Source organism: Zeugodacus cucurbitae, chromosome 3 (assembly GCF_028554725.1).
Source record: "Zeugodacus cucurbitae isolate PBARC_wt_2022May chromosome 3, idZeuCucr1.2, whole genome shotgun sequence".
Lineage (NCBI taxonomy): Eukaryota > Metazoa > Arthropoda > Insecta > Diptera > Tephritidae > Zeugodacus > Zeugodacus cucurbitae.
This window is the reverse complement of record NC_071668.1, coordinates 62,759,401-62,776,215: the sequence shown is the minus strand read 5'-3', so window position 1 is coordinate 62,776,215 and position 16,815 is coordinate 62,759,401.

Below are 16,815 nucleotides of genomic sequence, written 5' to 3'. Positions count from 1 at the left end.
ATTTATGTAGTGTAATGAAATTTTTTTGTTTTTTATTTGCATGAGAACACCGCAAATATGTATATAGAACTTTCAAAAGCTTCCAAAAAGTTCTAATAATTTAATTAAAACTCTGGTCTTCTGTCTCTCTATTATCTTGTTGTAATTCTCTTAGCTCATTTTCAATCTTAGTACGCACTCGGCTATAAAATGATTTCTTTGGTGTTTTTATACTCTCGCAACATGTTGCAAAGAACTCCCTACTTAGTTTTTGGTACATATCTATTAAAGTTATATCAACAAATCTCTCTAGAGTCGTTTCCTTTAGGCATTTCCTTATACTGACTAAAAATGGTTAAAATCGGATTATTACCACTTCTCAAAATGTCTCCATGTCCCAAAATTTTAAAGCAAAAATTGAATTGAAGGACTCTGGTTTCAAGACGTTCTAAAAAATCGAATACTTTAAGCAGTTCACTACACTTGCGGCATTAGGTCACTGCCGCAAGACAGGTTAGTATTTAGTAACCTACAAATATGAACTGCAGAACATTTAAATCACGTATCAGCATTGGCACAGCCAACTAGCGAAATCCCACGACATTCCACAGTGCCAAACGTGCTTAGGCGGATTAACAAGGATATGCTCACAACCCATTGCACCCACTACCACACGTCATACCAAGGGTATGGGTGTTCAAACTCGAATAGCAGCTAATAAAAACTTCAAAAAATCATTGCGAACCGAAATAATGGGCAAAAAAACACCAAAAACATAAAGTAAGAAATCAACCATTAAAGACGAAATAAAAGAAAATATACAAAAAGTCAGTGTAAAACCTTTGGATAAAAACGACAAGTAAAAACCATTTGGCCCAAAGTCATAAACACATTTTTGCTGTTAAACCAGAGAACAACAGCAACAACAACATATACATTGGAAATTACAAAAACAATTACGAGAACCAGCAAGCTGAAAGTGGCTTATACACCCTGACATAGCGACACACAGTTATATGGTGATGACCAACACAACAACTACAAGAACTGCTAACCACTGACCAACCAAACGAATAACCAACTCACCAGTGCTAAAAGCAGTGGGTGTATATGTAGCTTGCACACATCGTCGAAGCCAAGCATTTTTAGAAAAATGTCGAAGTAAAAAAGGTCAAGTGTCTGCGGCTAAATTGGCCATTGCGGTGTGGATTGACTGATATGTGGATTATGCAAGTTAAGCTGCTTGCGGGATTTCACAGTTGGTGCTCGTAAAATTTGTTTTCTTCACTTCTTCGGGTTTTTTTTTTGTTTTTGGGTAATTTCATATAGTCGGTGCTCAGTGGCTCCCTTCTGTTTTAGTAGCAATTTCATAGCATTACTTTTTTCTGCTTGAAATAGCACAGATTTCTTTTTCGAAATGCCAAATGGTGTGTCAATTGAATTGTATTTGGCATTTGCCATTTAGCATTTCGGCGTTGAGTGGGAACGTCCAAATAAAGTCTGTGGAATCCGGTTGATTGTACTACAAAGTTAGCAGGAAATGCGGGCGACAAGTCAGAGCTCAATATGAGGTATGCAGAAGACTTGACAATACTGCTGAGATTCTGTGTTCTCCCATTGGTATGGGTTCCAGGAGGCTTTATTAAGAGTTGATATAGACTAAGGAATAGAATAGTAGGACATGAACTGAAGTAAAGTAGGACAATATAGAGGAAACAACGAACATCATATTAAAAGGGTTAGTCTGAAAGAGCATCATCGGATATTTATATCGGTTATAATTTACTTAGGGAATTTATCCAATTCTCAATAATCTACAAGAAGAGAAAGGCCCGACAAACGCCTTAGCTTCTTCAAAGATGTTTGCATCAGCTACATCTAACAGACATCCTCATAGAAGGTGCTATTAGATCTTAATTCATAAATCAAAAGAATTTATCACTGTTATTTGGTCTCTGCGCGAAACAATCATTCGGAAGTGGTTTGAAAACTTCCGTATAGGCCTTGAGAACACCAAAGACCATGAACCCCTAGATGAAAGATGCTTTTATGGACGAAATTGATGACGGATATATTTATTTAAAGTGGGATTCTCCTGTAGTGTTTTTTTCTTCTTCTCAGGATTCAAGGGAATGCTTAGTGGAAAAAATTTAGCAAAGTAATCACGAAATCATTTAGCTTCAGATTACTAGACCAGTGTACTTTCTTTCAAGTAGATGTGTTTGCAATTAAGGCAGCGGTAGAACTGCTCCGAAGTGTTGCGTCCTTCAGGGAGGTGAGTATCCACTCTGGTAGTAGAGCGGCAATCATGGCCCTGATCTCGCTGAATGTGTACTCAAAGCAAATTAAGGAGTGTCTTAGGTAACTATCGAAAGCTTCAAACTATTTCACAATCAGGTCTGGGTCTGGGTGCCGCGAAATATCAAAATCGCTGGGAACTCCAGAATAGATGTGCTCGCAAGAAGGGGCATCCGTTGGCTTATTTCACAATGCTGGGAACTAGTCGGGGCTCCGCTGTTCTCTTGTGTTCTAGTACTGCATCAATGGACCTTTCGCGAGCTTGGCAAATGCTGGTTAACAACTAAAACCTGCTCGGTTGCGAGATCCCTTTGGTGGAACGCAAGAGGCCAGTCGAACTACGTTTACTCAAAAGGTTCACCTTGCCACAATTGTTGAAGTACTCACTGGACATTGCAGAATAGTCATACATACGATGAGGTTAGGAATCCTGTCGGATGCAAACTGCCATAATAGGAAGGCGATGTGGAAACACCAAGTCATTTCCTCCCTTCACCGTCCAGCGTTCGCTATATTTTTTGCGAACCATGTGAAATTGTTGGAATAGACAGCCTCGTAAAATTTGTGATAAGCTCAAAGCGCTTCGGCGATACGTAAGAGTCTTACTTGCGATCCATACTTAGGAGTCTTCTTGGCATCGCAATGGATAGGTACCTTTAGCTGTCCAAGTAAGATCCATCGCGACTCCTTATTTAATCTCCGAATCTGACGGAATACTCCTTCATACAACAAATATCGATTTGTTGAAAATTAGAAAAGTCGTTGCAATTGCTGTATCGCTCTCGATGACAACTTCTTTAAAACGTTGCGAACTTTTCAGCCGGTAGTCTTTCTGTTATATATTGAACATATCTTTAATTAATATTCTTCTTCTCTATTCTCTTTCACTCGTGACTTATTCACTTTGTTTGACGTAGCTCAGATCCATGCAACTTTTTAACTAAACTCAAGAAGTTCACAACCTCAGCAATGTAGAGTTCGGATGCGATTAGTTCTTGTCTTTACTCTTAAGTAATGTTTATGAAAATACTCGGGATAGTCGACTTGGCGAGCTTCTTGCTAATTTTGATCAAGTTGTATTGTGGTTTATAGATATCTATTTTTATGTCTCATTATTCAGCAAATCGGTTGAGCTTTCATACCCGCACAACCCAAACTATTTGAATTATCTGCTTAAATAGTTGAATACGACCCTAAATCTTCACACCTTAATTGCCCACATTGCTCATTATGCTAATCATCTAATGGCACAACCAAAATTCTTAAAATACATTTTATTATTGCCTTTCGTATTTTCGTTGGTGCCTCCAAATTGCGGCTACATATATTTTAGTCCGAAAATAATTAACCCTTATTTGTCCATTTTATTGTTGCTGGCGCCATAAAACTGTCATCAAATTACGTACGTCCAGTGAATGGCTCGTAAAGACTACTAACAACAGGAAGAAAAGGGCGAAAGGACTATACCAAATCGCCTAAGCCTTCAAGCGGAAGCAACAAATACATACATAGGCTCACTTATGTATGTACACACTCGTATCTATTATGCTGCCTTCAGGCTTTGTAAGGCAACCAGCATATTTGTGCGGCTTTAAAGCGGCGAGCAACGGTATACTGCAGTGCTACGTTATGTCTAGGAAAGAGGCAAAGTGGTGTTATGCAAATTCCCTTACCTATATATATTTGTATATGTGTGTAAGCCTCTCTGTATTAGTTTGTTTGTATGTGCGCCACCAAATAACCGACACACTGTGCCGGAAGTCGCCGAAAAAACGGCCGTATAAATTACCCGCACTTGGCTACTTTACAGACACACACACTCACACTCTCAAACTCAAACACTTCCACAGAAATTCAACATTGCATTCCAACGAACTCGCTGCAAACGTCAACGCTTCACTTTGGCTGAAATGCTTAAATGTCTTGTTGCGGCTTGCCAAGCACCAAGTATGCGCTGCTGCCTTTCGGTCAGCTCTTTGGCATACTGATTTGCTTCTAAATACCAGTCGGCGGATTCGCTGCGGCTCGTTTAAATGCCTTACCGGTTTACGGGTGCAACAAGGTCATAAACATTTTCAAGACATTAAGTACAATTGTTTAGACATTTTATTGCTTTTTTCTCATGCGGCCTACTGTATTGTATTGTAGTCGCAGGTGATAGGTGATTGTGTACCCCTGCATGCCTGTTTGTGTTTTTAGGTTTCCGTGAAGTGCTTGAAATTTGATCGAAGCCAGTTAGTGACTGTTGCTGTTGAATTTCAAATGAAATTTTCGAATTCATGGGTTCAATTTGAGTAAAATTTAAAATATTAGGTTTGCAAATCTCTCCTTTTCACCCTTTTGTTATGTATAAAGTGCTCGTTTCTGGCAATACTATATATCCTTGAAAGGTCTTGACGCTATGCATGATTCGACGTAAGATCATGGAAAACATCGAGTTAGACCGGCATGTGGCATCTCGTGACATCGCCCAGAAGATGGGAGTTAGTCACCAAACCATTTTAAACCATCTGCAGAATTCTGTATACACAAAAAAGCTTGATGTTTGGGTGTCGCATGATTTGACGCAAGAAAACCTTCTGGACCGAATCAACACCTGCGATATGCTGCTAAAACGGAAGCGGATGGTGACTGCGGATGAAAAATGGACCTTGTCGAAGGCCGGTGAATCGTCCCAAACAGTGGCCAAGTCGGGATTGACGGCCAGGAATTTTTTGCGGTGTGTTTGGTGGGATTGGAAGGGAATCATCCACTATGAGCTGCTCCCTTATGGACAGACGCTAATTCTACCATCTACTGCGAATAACTGGACCGCTTGAAGCAGGCGATCGAACAGAAGCGTACAGAATTGGCCAACAGGAAGGGTGAGTGTTCCACCAGGACATCGCCAGACCACACACTTCGTTGATGACTCGTCAGAGGCTACGGGAGTTCGGATGGGAGGTTTTATCGCATCCACCATATAGCCCGGACATAGCGCCAAGTGATTACCACCTATTACTGTCCATGTCGAACGCTTTTGTCGGTTTGTTGAGTCCAATTGTATTTTTTTTGTATTATGCTGATATATATGTATAACGCTGAAGTACGATAAAATGTTATGCTGTATTTATTGCTTACTTTGTCTATAGCAGCCGCTATGGTTAGACTTGTTTTTAAGAGCTTGGCTTGTTCGTGAATTCGTGGCCAAGAACAATAATATAACGATTTCGTATTACTTTTTCCTATTTCCAAAAATAAAGAGAACTTGCCAGCTTTTTTGAAATCCTACCGTAGTGAAAATTGAACTCAAATTTCGATATCACAGCGTTCTTAAAATACTCTCTTGCAATATATTTTTTACCAAATTACAAACCTGAAGTCAACAACCTCAAGATATCTCTTCCGTTTGCCGCAATCAAAATAAACACGCTGCGATTGTTGTTTGAATTTTTAGACAAACATAATTACTCAACAAGTAATTTATAATAGACTCATCATCATTTTCTACAGCCATAATTTGTTTATATACCGGCGGGATATACATAAGTGCTACGTAAAATGCAACCGTTATTACGCGTAAAAGCGCTCTAAAGTTTTTGGTAAACAATAAATAGCGACTGTTGTTGATTCTATTTATTTACGGTAGAGTTGAATTTTGCGCACAAAGCAAAAATTGTTGAGTAAATAAATATTTGCAGCTTCGCAGACAATGCTGTTGTTAGAGTGATTACTTATTAAACAGAGTTTCTTTGGGTGTAATGGAGATAACTTCGGGGTAATATTAATGAATATAACGAGTTATAGTTATGTATAAGAATCGTTTAAGTAGTCAAGCGGAAGTGTTTATCCAACAATAAACTAGACTTAAATACTTATAACAGTACGTTGAAACTTATAAAAGTAATGGTAGTGCTAGTTGTAATTATATGTTATTATAATGGAAAAGGTAATGTAATACATAGTTAATGTTAATTTACTGATTTGTAATTGGAATTGTCATACAAGTAATGTTTTGGTCATGGTAATGGTAATGGTCATAATAATGCAGTTGGAAAAAATAACTGCTTACCTACATGAATGATAGATATTGTGGCAATGTTTTTATTGATGGTTCTGGTAATTGAATTAGTATTCGTAGTTAATTTTTAATTTATGGGTTTTCAGTTGGTAATTTAATTGGAAATTGTAATGGTTATCTAATGGTAATGTAAAATGTATTGATAAACTAATTGCGATTTCAATTACAAAATGGTAATCCAAAGTTAGTGGAATGGTAATAGGTAATGGTATAGATATGGGTGTTGGTATTTGTATTGATATTGGTATTGGTATTGGTATTAGTATTGGTATTGGTATTGGTATTGGTATTGGTATTGGTATTAGTATAATGTTATTTGTAATCGTATTGCTAATGAATCTGCATTATAATTGAGTACCATACATAGTAATCTAATGGCAAAATTTGAATTACAAATAAAAATTGCAAAGATACACCAAAATATGTTAGTGGTATTGTAAAAGTAATGGTAATCGTTCAATGAATCATATTATTATATGGTATTACGTTTGATGTTAAAGTTTTATAAATGGCAATAGTAGAAATAGCACTTGAAGAAGTGATACTTAGTTTGTTATTATAAAATATTACTAAATTTGTGTATTTTATTTGCGTTCCAATAAATAAAATCTCATTAGAAATCTTTTGCATACATTTTATTTCAATCATGATATGGCCAATCAATTTCCATGCATTAGTAATCTGCCATAAAGTCAAATATTCTTAAATATTACGGTAGGCCATAACAAACTTACCAGAAAACCAAAAAGACGATGACTTTCTAAAACAAGAATACTCGTAAAAAACTGTTTACTACATGCCGACAACATCATTATCCCTTGTCAGTACAAATCACAGCTACAGGCTGTTACTAAACCTACAGACTTACTAATACATTTACACCACTACAACACAGGCGCGCAGTCAAATCCTTTTAACGCCCACACACCAGCGCTAATAGTCCAATACTCAACTCAACCAACGCACTTCCATTCACACCAGCGCAATCACAACAATTTGTTTGTTTATGTTTTACTCCTTCCCCACCAATTGTTATTCCACTCAAACACTTTACTCACCATTTGCTTCGACTCTGACGTTCATAAAAATGACGCACTTCATTGCCGATGCGTTCGAGCGGAAACAATTGACTATAGTATTACAATATGGTAAAGTAACCGTATTAATGTAACAGTAAAAACAATAAAAACAAAGTGTATATTTGGAAACGTGAGGAGAACAGTGGGGGTTAGTGAACGGGGTTAGGAAAGGCCACGGGGTTAGTGTACATATGACTCGGGTTGGTGTGTGGAGTTTATGGCGTGAATTGTTTGTTAGCCGGCTAGTGGTGGCACGTGCTCAGCATTATGAAACAGATTTTTTCAGATTTGCAGATATTTGTTCAAATTTGCCACGATGCGTTTTTTTCAATCGGCTGGTTATTTGTTGTTGGTTTCATATTTTTCATATCTTTTAAAAGAGTGTTCTTTTATTTTATTCGGTTGTTTATTGCCCAATTTATCCCTTTTCAAGAATGAGAGTGCATAAAAAGTAGGCTTTTAATCAGGAGTATTCATATACGTAGCTATATTTTAGTTTATATATTTTTCTTATTTCCCAAATAATTGAGAATAAAGCTTGTTACAAGCAAATATTACCCAGCAGTGAAATATTGAATAAAGTCAGTTAAAAAAGTGTTTGTCAAAATGTTGAGGTTTGTACAAGATTATTGATGTAACCATATACAATAGATGTTGCTATGATCCATACCTATCATATATGCAATAGAGTAACTTTAAGTTAGGGTGATATTCCCAATTTCCATTAGTCTTTGAGATTTTCATTGAACTCAAGGCTGAGTTCATTAACTAGTGTTCAGGCTGCCGTATTGTGCACTTTCCCTCTGTTAAGATAATTTTGCCAGAGCTGATGATGAGTATTAACGCAGCTCATCTACAGTCTTCAAGAACAGACGTGATGATATACATATCGGAAGGTTACAAAGAAACGTATAGAAGTACAAAGAATGAAAACCGGACATAACGAGACGTTTGTGACGGATACCGACACTAATGAGAAGTGGCGAAATCGAACCACTTCATAAATTGTCTCTATGCAAGTAGAAGAGCTTAAAGAAACAATCGTTAAAAAACAATGTTTAAATTAAAACTTTGTATATTATCACATTTCAAATGTAAAAACCAAATAAGGAAGGGCTTAGTTCAGGCGTGGCCGAACATTTCATACAATCGCAACTTATTTATTTTATATTTGGAATAGGTTTTTTTAACTTATTCTTCCTATTTTAATTTCTGTAGTGATTTCACACATTTTCACACTCAAAATACATTCTTAACTGATAAGGTATAAGTCCCACCGGAAGTTCTAAAAAATTCTGATATTAGATATATTGGAGCTAGTTGATGTGATTAACAAAAGTTTCCCCTGAATTTTCTGAGGCCTTGAAAAGTTATTAGAGCAAAGTTTTATTCCGTTGTTGGTTTTTGACTTATGCTTTGGAAGGTGAACAAATAAGGCGGAATTGAAAATTGTATTAGGTCTACAACTTTGCTTCCGCCGTTTTTTTTTGTAAATTTAAGGCTTTTTTCACTTAGGACAGCCACACCGTACGTGTCAGAAAGCATTTGATGAGCCTCAGCCGCACTTTTTTTGGAATTAAAAAAGAAAAGCAAAACTTCCCGCAAATGTCGAGAAATTGGTTCAAAAAGTGACATTTTCAGTTGAGAATATGTTTGGGATGCAAACAGATCTCTACAAATATTTTGTTGGGTTAATGTTTACACAAATGTCCAATTTAATCGACCATTGCTTGACCCTAGAGACATTCCCGCAAATGTCGAAAATTCGGCTCAAAAAGTGACATATTTAGTTGAGAATAAGTTTGGGATGCAAACAGATCTCTACAAATATTTTGTTGGGTTAATCGACCATTACTGAACCCTAGAGACATCTATTGGAAAACGGCGGAAAGCAAAGTTGTAATACTATATGACATGTAGGCGTGGTTGTGAACCCATTCAGAATGTTAAGGAAATAATATTTATCAAATTTTATTAAAATCGGTCGAGCAGTTTCTGAGATAGGAAATTTGACCACATACTGGGTTACGTTAGGAGCGTTAGATAATTGGATTATACATATATTGGACGTATTGGAGTTTTATATATGTATATTCCTTGCTTCCATGACAAAATTCCTTGCAGTATGATGAAGCGGAACTTTTGATGAGATATTTTAGAAATGACATAAACGAATATCTTCTTAAATAGATTTTCCGTGTTCAAACTAGTCTTGTACCTAAAGTCATTACAAACAAACTAGTTAGCAACAAAGTAATATAACTGTAGGTATATCGAAATAATCGTGTATATTTTCTAAAACTCTGCAAAAAGTCATAAATAAATATTTACAAGCGCAATTTTTCAATCTCCAAATTGATACATTCACAAGTACAAGCATCACTTAAGTTTCATATTAGTGAGAGTACTTTTATTTCGACAGGTACATATTCATATCCGATTTGTGGGCAACGTTGCATATGAGTAGCTTTCAATTTACTTCCGGCCGATTGAGTTGATAAACAAAGGCATTACTGTTATGTACGCACTTTGCTTTCAGGCAGTTATGAATGGGCTTAGAAAAAGATTTATGTGGCCATAACTCTTTTGCATTTGGATATTTTAAAATAATAAATGCTGAATGCCCATTTGTGTACCGAAGCGCAGGAGGAGGTCCATCACTTAAATTGATTTTAGTTTATGTGCTTTTTTCCAATTTGTTACATTTTCTATGCTACTATGTGTTAGTTTAATGCGTTTATGGTTTTGCTTCCACGTTGTTACTTTGACAAGTTTAATGGGGGATGAAGTGGGGATTATTCAATAATCTTTAGTGGGTTACTATTGGTTAGCTGTTGTTGTTCATAGTTAGGTATTTTCTATATATATATATATATTTGGCGTAGGAACCGCTTTAAGCGATTATAGCCGAATCCACCAGAGCGCGCCACTCATTCCTTCTTTTTGCTTTTTGGCGCCAACTGGAAACACCAAGTGAAGCCAGGTCACTTTGCACTTGGTCCTTCCACCGGAGTGGAGGTCGTCCTCTTCCGCGGCTTCCTCCAGCGGGTACTGCATCGAACACTTTCAGAGCTGGAGTGTTTTCATCCATTCGTACAACATGACCTAGCCAGCGTAGCCGCTGTCCTTTTTTTCGCTGAACTATGTCTATATCGTCGTATAAATCGTACAGCTCATCGTTCCATCGTCTGCGGTATTCGCCGTTGCCAATGTTTAGAGGACCATAAATCTTGCGCAAAACCTTTCTCTCGAAAACCCCAAGAGTCGTCTCATCGAATGTTGTCATCGTCCACGCTTCAGCGCCATACATAAGGACGGGAATAATGAGCGACTTATAGAGTTTGATTTTGGTTCGTCGAGAGAGGACTTTACTTTTCAATTGCCTACTCAGTCCAAAGTAGCACCTGTTGGCAAGAGTGATTCTGCGTTGGATTTCAAGGCTGACATTGTTGGTGTTGTTAATGCTGGCTCCCAGATAAACGAAATTATCTACAACTTCAAAGTTATGACTGTCAACAGTGACGTGGAAGCCAAGACGCGAGTGCGCTGACTGTTTGTTTGATGACAGGAGATATTTCGTCTTGTCCTCATTCACCACCAGACCCATACGCTTCGCTTCTTTATCTAGCACGATAGTGAGTCACCTTGTCTGAAGCCTCGTTTGGTATCGAACGGCTCGGAGAGGTCCTTCCCGATCCTGACGGAGAGCTTCTATATATGTTATGAAATAAGTACAGAGTAGGATGTGAGTTCAATGATAAGATAATGTTTCAATAATTAATCGACCGACTTGATGAACTGGAAGGAGACAGTTGTTTGGGTATGTTGAATGTAGATGAAGCAGAGTTTGTTTTGAAACTCACCATTAGTGAAACAATGGTTATATGTATTCTGGTCTAAGTGATATATACTCTTTAAGTGCAAGTGACTCGGAATATTTGGGTCGTCCGAAAGAGTGAAAATATCGAGTGAGAAATAGCTGAAATATGAAATCAGTCTTGAACAACTCGAACTCCAAGAATATTTTGAGATGTTTTTGAGTCAAAGATTTATTCCAATTAAGCAGAGTTTAAAAATCAACTATTTTGGGAGAACATGAATCATTTAAAGTTATTGCGAATTTCGGTCTAGCATTAAGATCGGTGCTTTAGTTGTGTGAATATAGTATGTTGCCAGAAATGTTAATCAACATATTAACTAGGTTTGACGCTCCTTGATTATAAATGGAATATTTAGAGCTTCTTGCTTTAACGGTATTTATAGGAAAGTATTCTGAATATGTTTCGTAAATAATTGGAAATGATTAATATATTGAGAATAAATTGACTATATATCGACAAAATTAAAATAACGAAAATATTAATATTATATAGAGAGGTATGTATGTGATTGGCGTTGCAACCGTTTAGCCGGTTATAGCCGAATCGACGATAGTGCGCCACCTGTCTCTCTCCTTCGCAGTTCGGCGCCAGTTGGAGATCCCAAGTGTAACCAGGTCGCTCTCCACCTGGTCCCTCCAACGGAGTGGAGGCCTTCCCCTTCCTCGGCTTCCTCCGGCGGGTACTGCATCGAACACTTTCAGGGCTGGAGTGTTTTCGTCCATTCGGACAACATGACCTAGCCAGCGTAGCCGCTGTCTTTTTATTCGCTGAACTATGTCAATGTCGTCGTATAACTCGTACAGCTCATCGTTCCATCGTCTGCGGTATTCGCCGTTGCCAATGTTCTGAGGACCATAAATCTTGCGCAAAATTTTCCTCTCGAAAACTCCTAGTGTCGTCTCATCTGATGTTGACATCGTCCAAGCTTCTGCACCGTAAAGCAGGAAGTGAATGATAAGCGACTTGTAGAGCTTGATTTTGGTTCGTCGAGAGAGGACTTTACTGTTCAATTGCCTACTCAGTCCAAAGTAGCACCTGTTGGCAAGAGTTATTCTGCGCTGGATTTCGAGGCTGACATTGTTCGTGTTGTTGATGCTGGTTCCCAGGTATACGAAATTATCTACGACCTCGAAGTTATGACTGTTAACAGTGTCGTGGGAGCCAAGACGCGAGTGCGCTGACTGTTTGCTTGATGACAGGATATATTTCGTCTTGTCCTCATCTTCAGACCCATTCGTCGGGCATGCTTTTTCCGACCATATTCTGCAAAGAAGCTGATGCATGCACCATATCAGTTCTTCGCCGCCGTATTTGAATAGTTCTGCCGGTAATCTATCGGCCCCCGCTGCTTTGTTGTTCTTCAAGCGGGTAATTGCTATTCGAATTTCTTCATGGTCGGGTAATGGAACATCTGTTCCATCGTCATCGATTGGGGGATCGGGTTCGCCATCTCCTGGTGTTGTACTCTCACTGCCATTCAGCAGGTCGGAGAAGTGTTCCCTCCATAATCCCAGTATGCCCTGGACATCGGTTACCAGATTACCACCTTGGTCTCTACATGAGGATGCTCCGGTCTTGAAACCTTCGTTAAGTCGCTTCATTTTTTCATAAAATTTTCGAGCATTCCCTCTGTCTGCCAGCTTCTCAAGCTCTTCGTACTCACGCATTTCGGCCTCTTTCTTTTTTTGTCTGCAAATGCGTCTCGCTTCCCTCTTCAGCTCTCGGTATCTATCCCATCCCGCACGTGTTGTGGTCGTTTGCAATGTTGCGAGGTAGGCAGTCTGTTTTCTCTCCGCTGCGAGACGGCACTCCTCATCGTACCAGCTTGTTTTTTGTCGTTGCCGAAAACCAATTGTTTCGGCTGCAGCGGTACGCAGTGAGTTTGAGATGCCGTTCCACAGTTCCCTTATACCGAGATGCTGATGAGTGCTCTCAGAGAGCAGGAGTGCAAGTCGAGTAGAGTATTTCGTGGCTGTCTGTTGCGATTGCAGCTTTTCGACGTCGAACCTTCCTTGTGTTTGCTGACGGGCATTCTTTGCTGCACAGAGGCGGGTGCGTATCTTCGCTGCGACCAGATAATGGTCCGAGTCTATATTTGGTCCTCAGAGCGTACGCACGTCTAAAACACAGGAGACATGTCTTCCGTCTATCACAACGTGATCGATTTGGTTCCGCGTGTTTCGATCAGGAGACAGCCAAGTAGCTTGATGTGAGAGGTAGTCAAAATTATTTACACATTGGACGTTTTTTTACAAGTTTCACAGAAAAAGCCTTTGCTTATTGTTGTTGTTATCGCAGGGTAACAAAATGCTATGTTGTTATAAACCTTGATCTATTCCTGAGAAAATGAAGTCAGTTTGGCAAGAATAGCTGGCAATGTTCAGTATAAGTTAAGGCGATAAATTTATAATTGGTTACATCGCCTTTGGCATCAATAACAGCCTATTTTATGATCCGAGTTGATTCAACCCAATTGTGCGCTAAGTTAACTGTTAAATTAGACCAAATGTTAGTAATTTCGGCGTTTTCGGTTATTATATCAATTGTCCTCTGATATTTAATGAAACCCCAAATATTTTCAATAAAGTTTGGGTCGGAACTTTGCGGAGGTCAACTTGATTTGCTTTACTTAAAAGTTTTGTTGGTAACGATCCTTTATGAAATGAAGTATTGTTCTGTTGTAAAATGTAGTCAATAGTTGGAAAAGGTCGACTAACCACATGGTCATGTGAACTAACTTAGTACCAATTCTACAGAACTTAAGTAAGGAAAACTTCCCCAAAAAATCATAATGTCACCTCCAACTCTGTTTAGCACCTAAACTGCATTATTAGTCTTCTCACGTGGTAAATGCATAAAGCGTTTACTAAAGAAGCCCTGGAACTAAACTTTAGCCTTATCTGCCCACGACAGGCTTTAGGATGCAATTTATGGCAAATGAGAGGCATATCAATTTTCCGGAATCGGATCGGTTTCGGAAATATTGGCCACTTTATGCACAACGTAGTCATTTCTGTTAACTTTTTGTAATGTCCTAAGCAGTGTAGCATCATTGACTGTTCATGCAATGTGCTGATTCGATGCAATATTAACAGGACTATTTATGGGATTTTATATGACAGTTCCTACTAATCTTCTGCATTCCCTTTTAGTTATCACAAGTTTCCGCTAAATTATCTTTAAATTGTCCTTGCAATATTTCGTGTCCTTTTCTTAATAACATTATAAACCATATGCCGCTGTCTTTTTATTCGCTGAACTGTGTCAATGTCGTCGTATAAATCGTACAGCTCATCGTTCCATGGTCTGCGGTATTCACCGTTGCCAATGTTCAGAGGACCATAAATCTTGCGCAAAACCTTTCTCTCGAAAACCCCAAGAGTCGTCTCATCGGATGATGTCATCGTCCACGCTTCAGCGCCATACATCAGGACGGGAATAATGAGCGACTTATAGAGTTTAATCTTGGTTCGTCGAGAGAGGATTTTACTTGTCAATTGCCTACTCAGTCCAAAGTAACACCTGTTGGCAAGAGTGATTCTGCGCTGGATTTCGAGGCTGACATTGTTGGTGTTGCTGATACTGGTTCCCAGGTTTACGAAATTATCTACAATTTCAAAGTTATGACTGTCAACAGTGACGTGGAAGCAAAAACGCGAGTGCGCTGACTGTTTGTTTGATGACAGGAGATATTTCGTTTTGTCCTCATTCACCACCAGATCCATACGTTTCGCTTCTTTATCCAGTCTGGAAAAACAGAACCAACGGCTCGTAACGGGTTTTGCTTCCGATGATATCAATATCAGGCAGTTGTACACTCTTATAGTAGATTGTAGCTTCTCTATTTAGCTCTGCGGCTCGTTGTATTTTTTCCAACATCAGGTTAAAGAAGTCACACGATAGCGAGTCACCATATCTGAAGCCTCGTTTGGCATCAAATGGCTCGGAGAGGTCCTTCCCGATGCTGACGGAGCTTTTGGTGTTGCTCAACGTCAGTTTACATAGCCGTATTAGTTTTGCAGAGATACCTAATTCAGACATCGCGGCATAGAGGTAGCTCCTTTTCGTGCTGTCGAAAGCAGCTTTAAAATCGATGAAAAGATGTTGAGTATCGATTCTTCTCTCTCGGTTTTTTTTCCAAAATTTGGCGCATGGTGAATATCTGGTCAGATGTTGATTTTCCAGGTCTAAAGCTACACTGATAAGGTCCAATCAGTTCGTTGACGGTGGGCTTTAGCCTTTTACATAATACGCTCGAAGTATAAAGGAATTTAAAATTATTTAGGAATTGGGTTGTCATCAATTAGAAAATATAGCGCTTAATCTACATATGCATAAATAGAGTTGCCACTTGTCTAAAAAACGTATACTTAACCAAAACACTAAAATAGCTGGCATAATTTTATGGTGTTTAAGATATTTCTAAATGTTTTGTGCAAGTCTTCAATATGGTCATAATATGCTGATATTTGTGAATAGAGTTGCCACCTAAAATATTGAAAATTCATTAATTAACATACATAATACAAGGCGTTGACGTAACTTTTCCTATAACTCACTACTCATAGAACTTAATTGTGAACCTTACGATTCAAGTACTAAGGACTTGAGAAAACTTGTAATTTGATATAATTATATAAAAGTTTACAAGAAATAATATTTTGCTGCAATTTAAGCAATTAAAGGTTAATTAAAAATAATTTTTAAATGCCTTTCGTAAATTGACATATATGATTTTGTTATTAACGGCATAAATTGCTGCAGTTTAAATACTTAAAACCGGATATTAGTAAAATTATTTGAAAATTTCACTAAATTTTACTAAACAAAAAAATAGTGTTATGTATAGTAAAAGTTAAGTCCGTTAATATTTGAAATTAATATAAATTAAATGCTATTATGAGCCTAAAAATCTCCGACATTTATTAAAAATAAATAGATTAATCGTTGGAAAATATGAAATAATATAAATATAATTCAATTAAGTCGATGCGAATTGAGAAAAAATTTAAGCGTTGACACATATCAGATAGGTAATCAAGCTGAAACGATAGCATATGTGTGCATGTTCGTTTTCTAATAATAAATAAATATTGTGCTAAATAAAAAGCCTAAACGCGCGTCACTCATACGTCATGTATGACCGCAAAATTTTCATTAAATATTCAGCTTGTGTGCAGATTGTTGTTTTTATTAGCATAATATATGTGTTTTTTTATATTTGCACAAAAGCTTATGTGTTAAAACAATTGATATTATATATATATCTATATATTAGCATATAAACGTAATTAACACATATCGGCGAATAATTTTGTCAAACTAATTAAAAATGTAAAATCACTTAATTGTGAAAATGGATAGACGCATTTTCAAATTTTAATTAACTGTTGAGGTGGCAAACACAAGCACAGTTTCCAACCATATTAAAATCTAATACAAAAATTCAACTCTGCTTAATAAACATATACTCGTATGTATGTGGGGTTCAAAATCAGCTAAATAAACTTATTTTAAG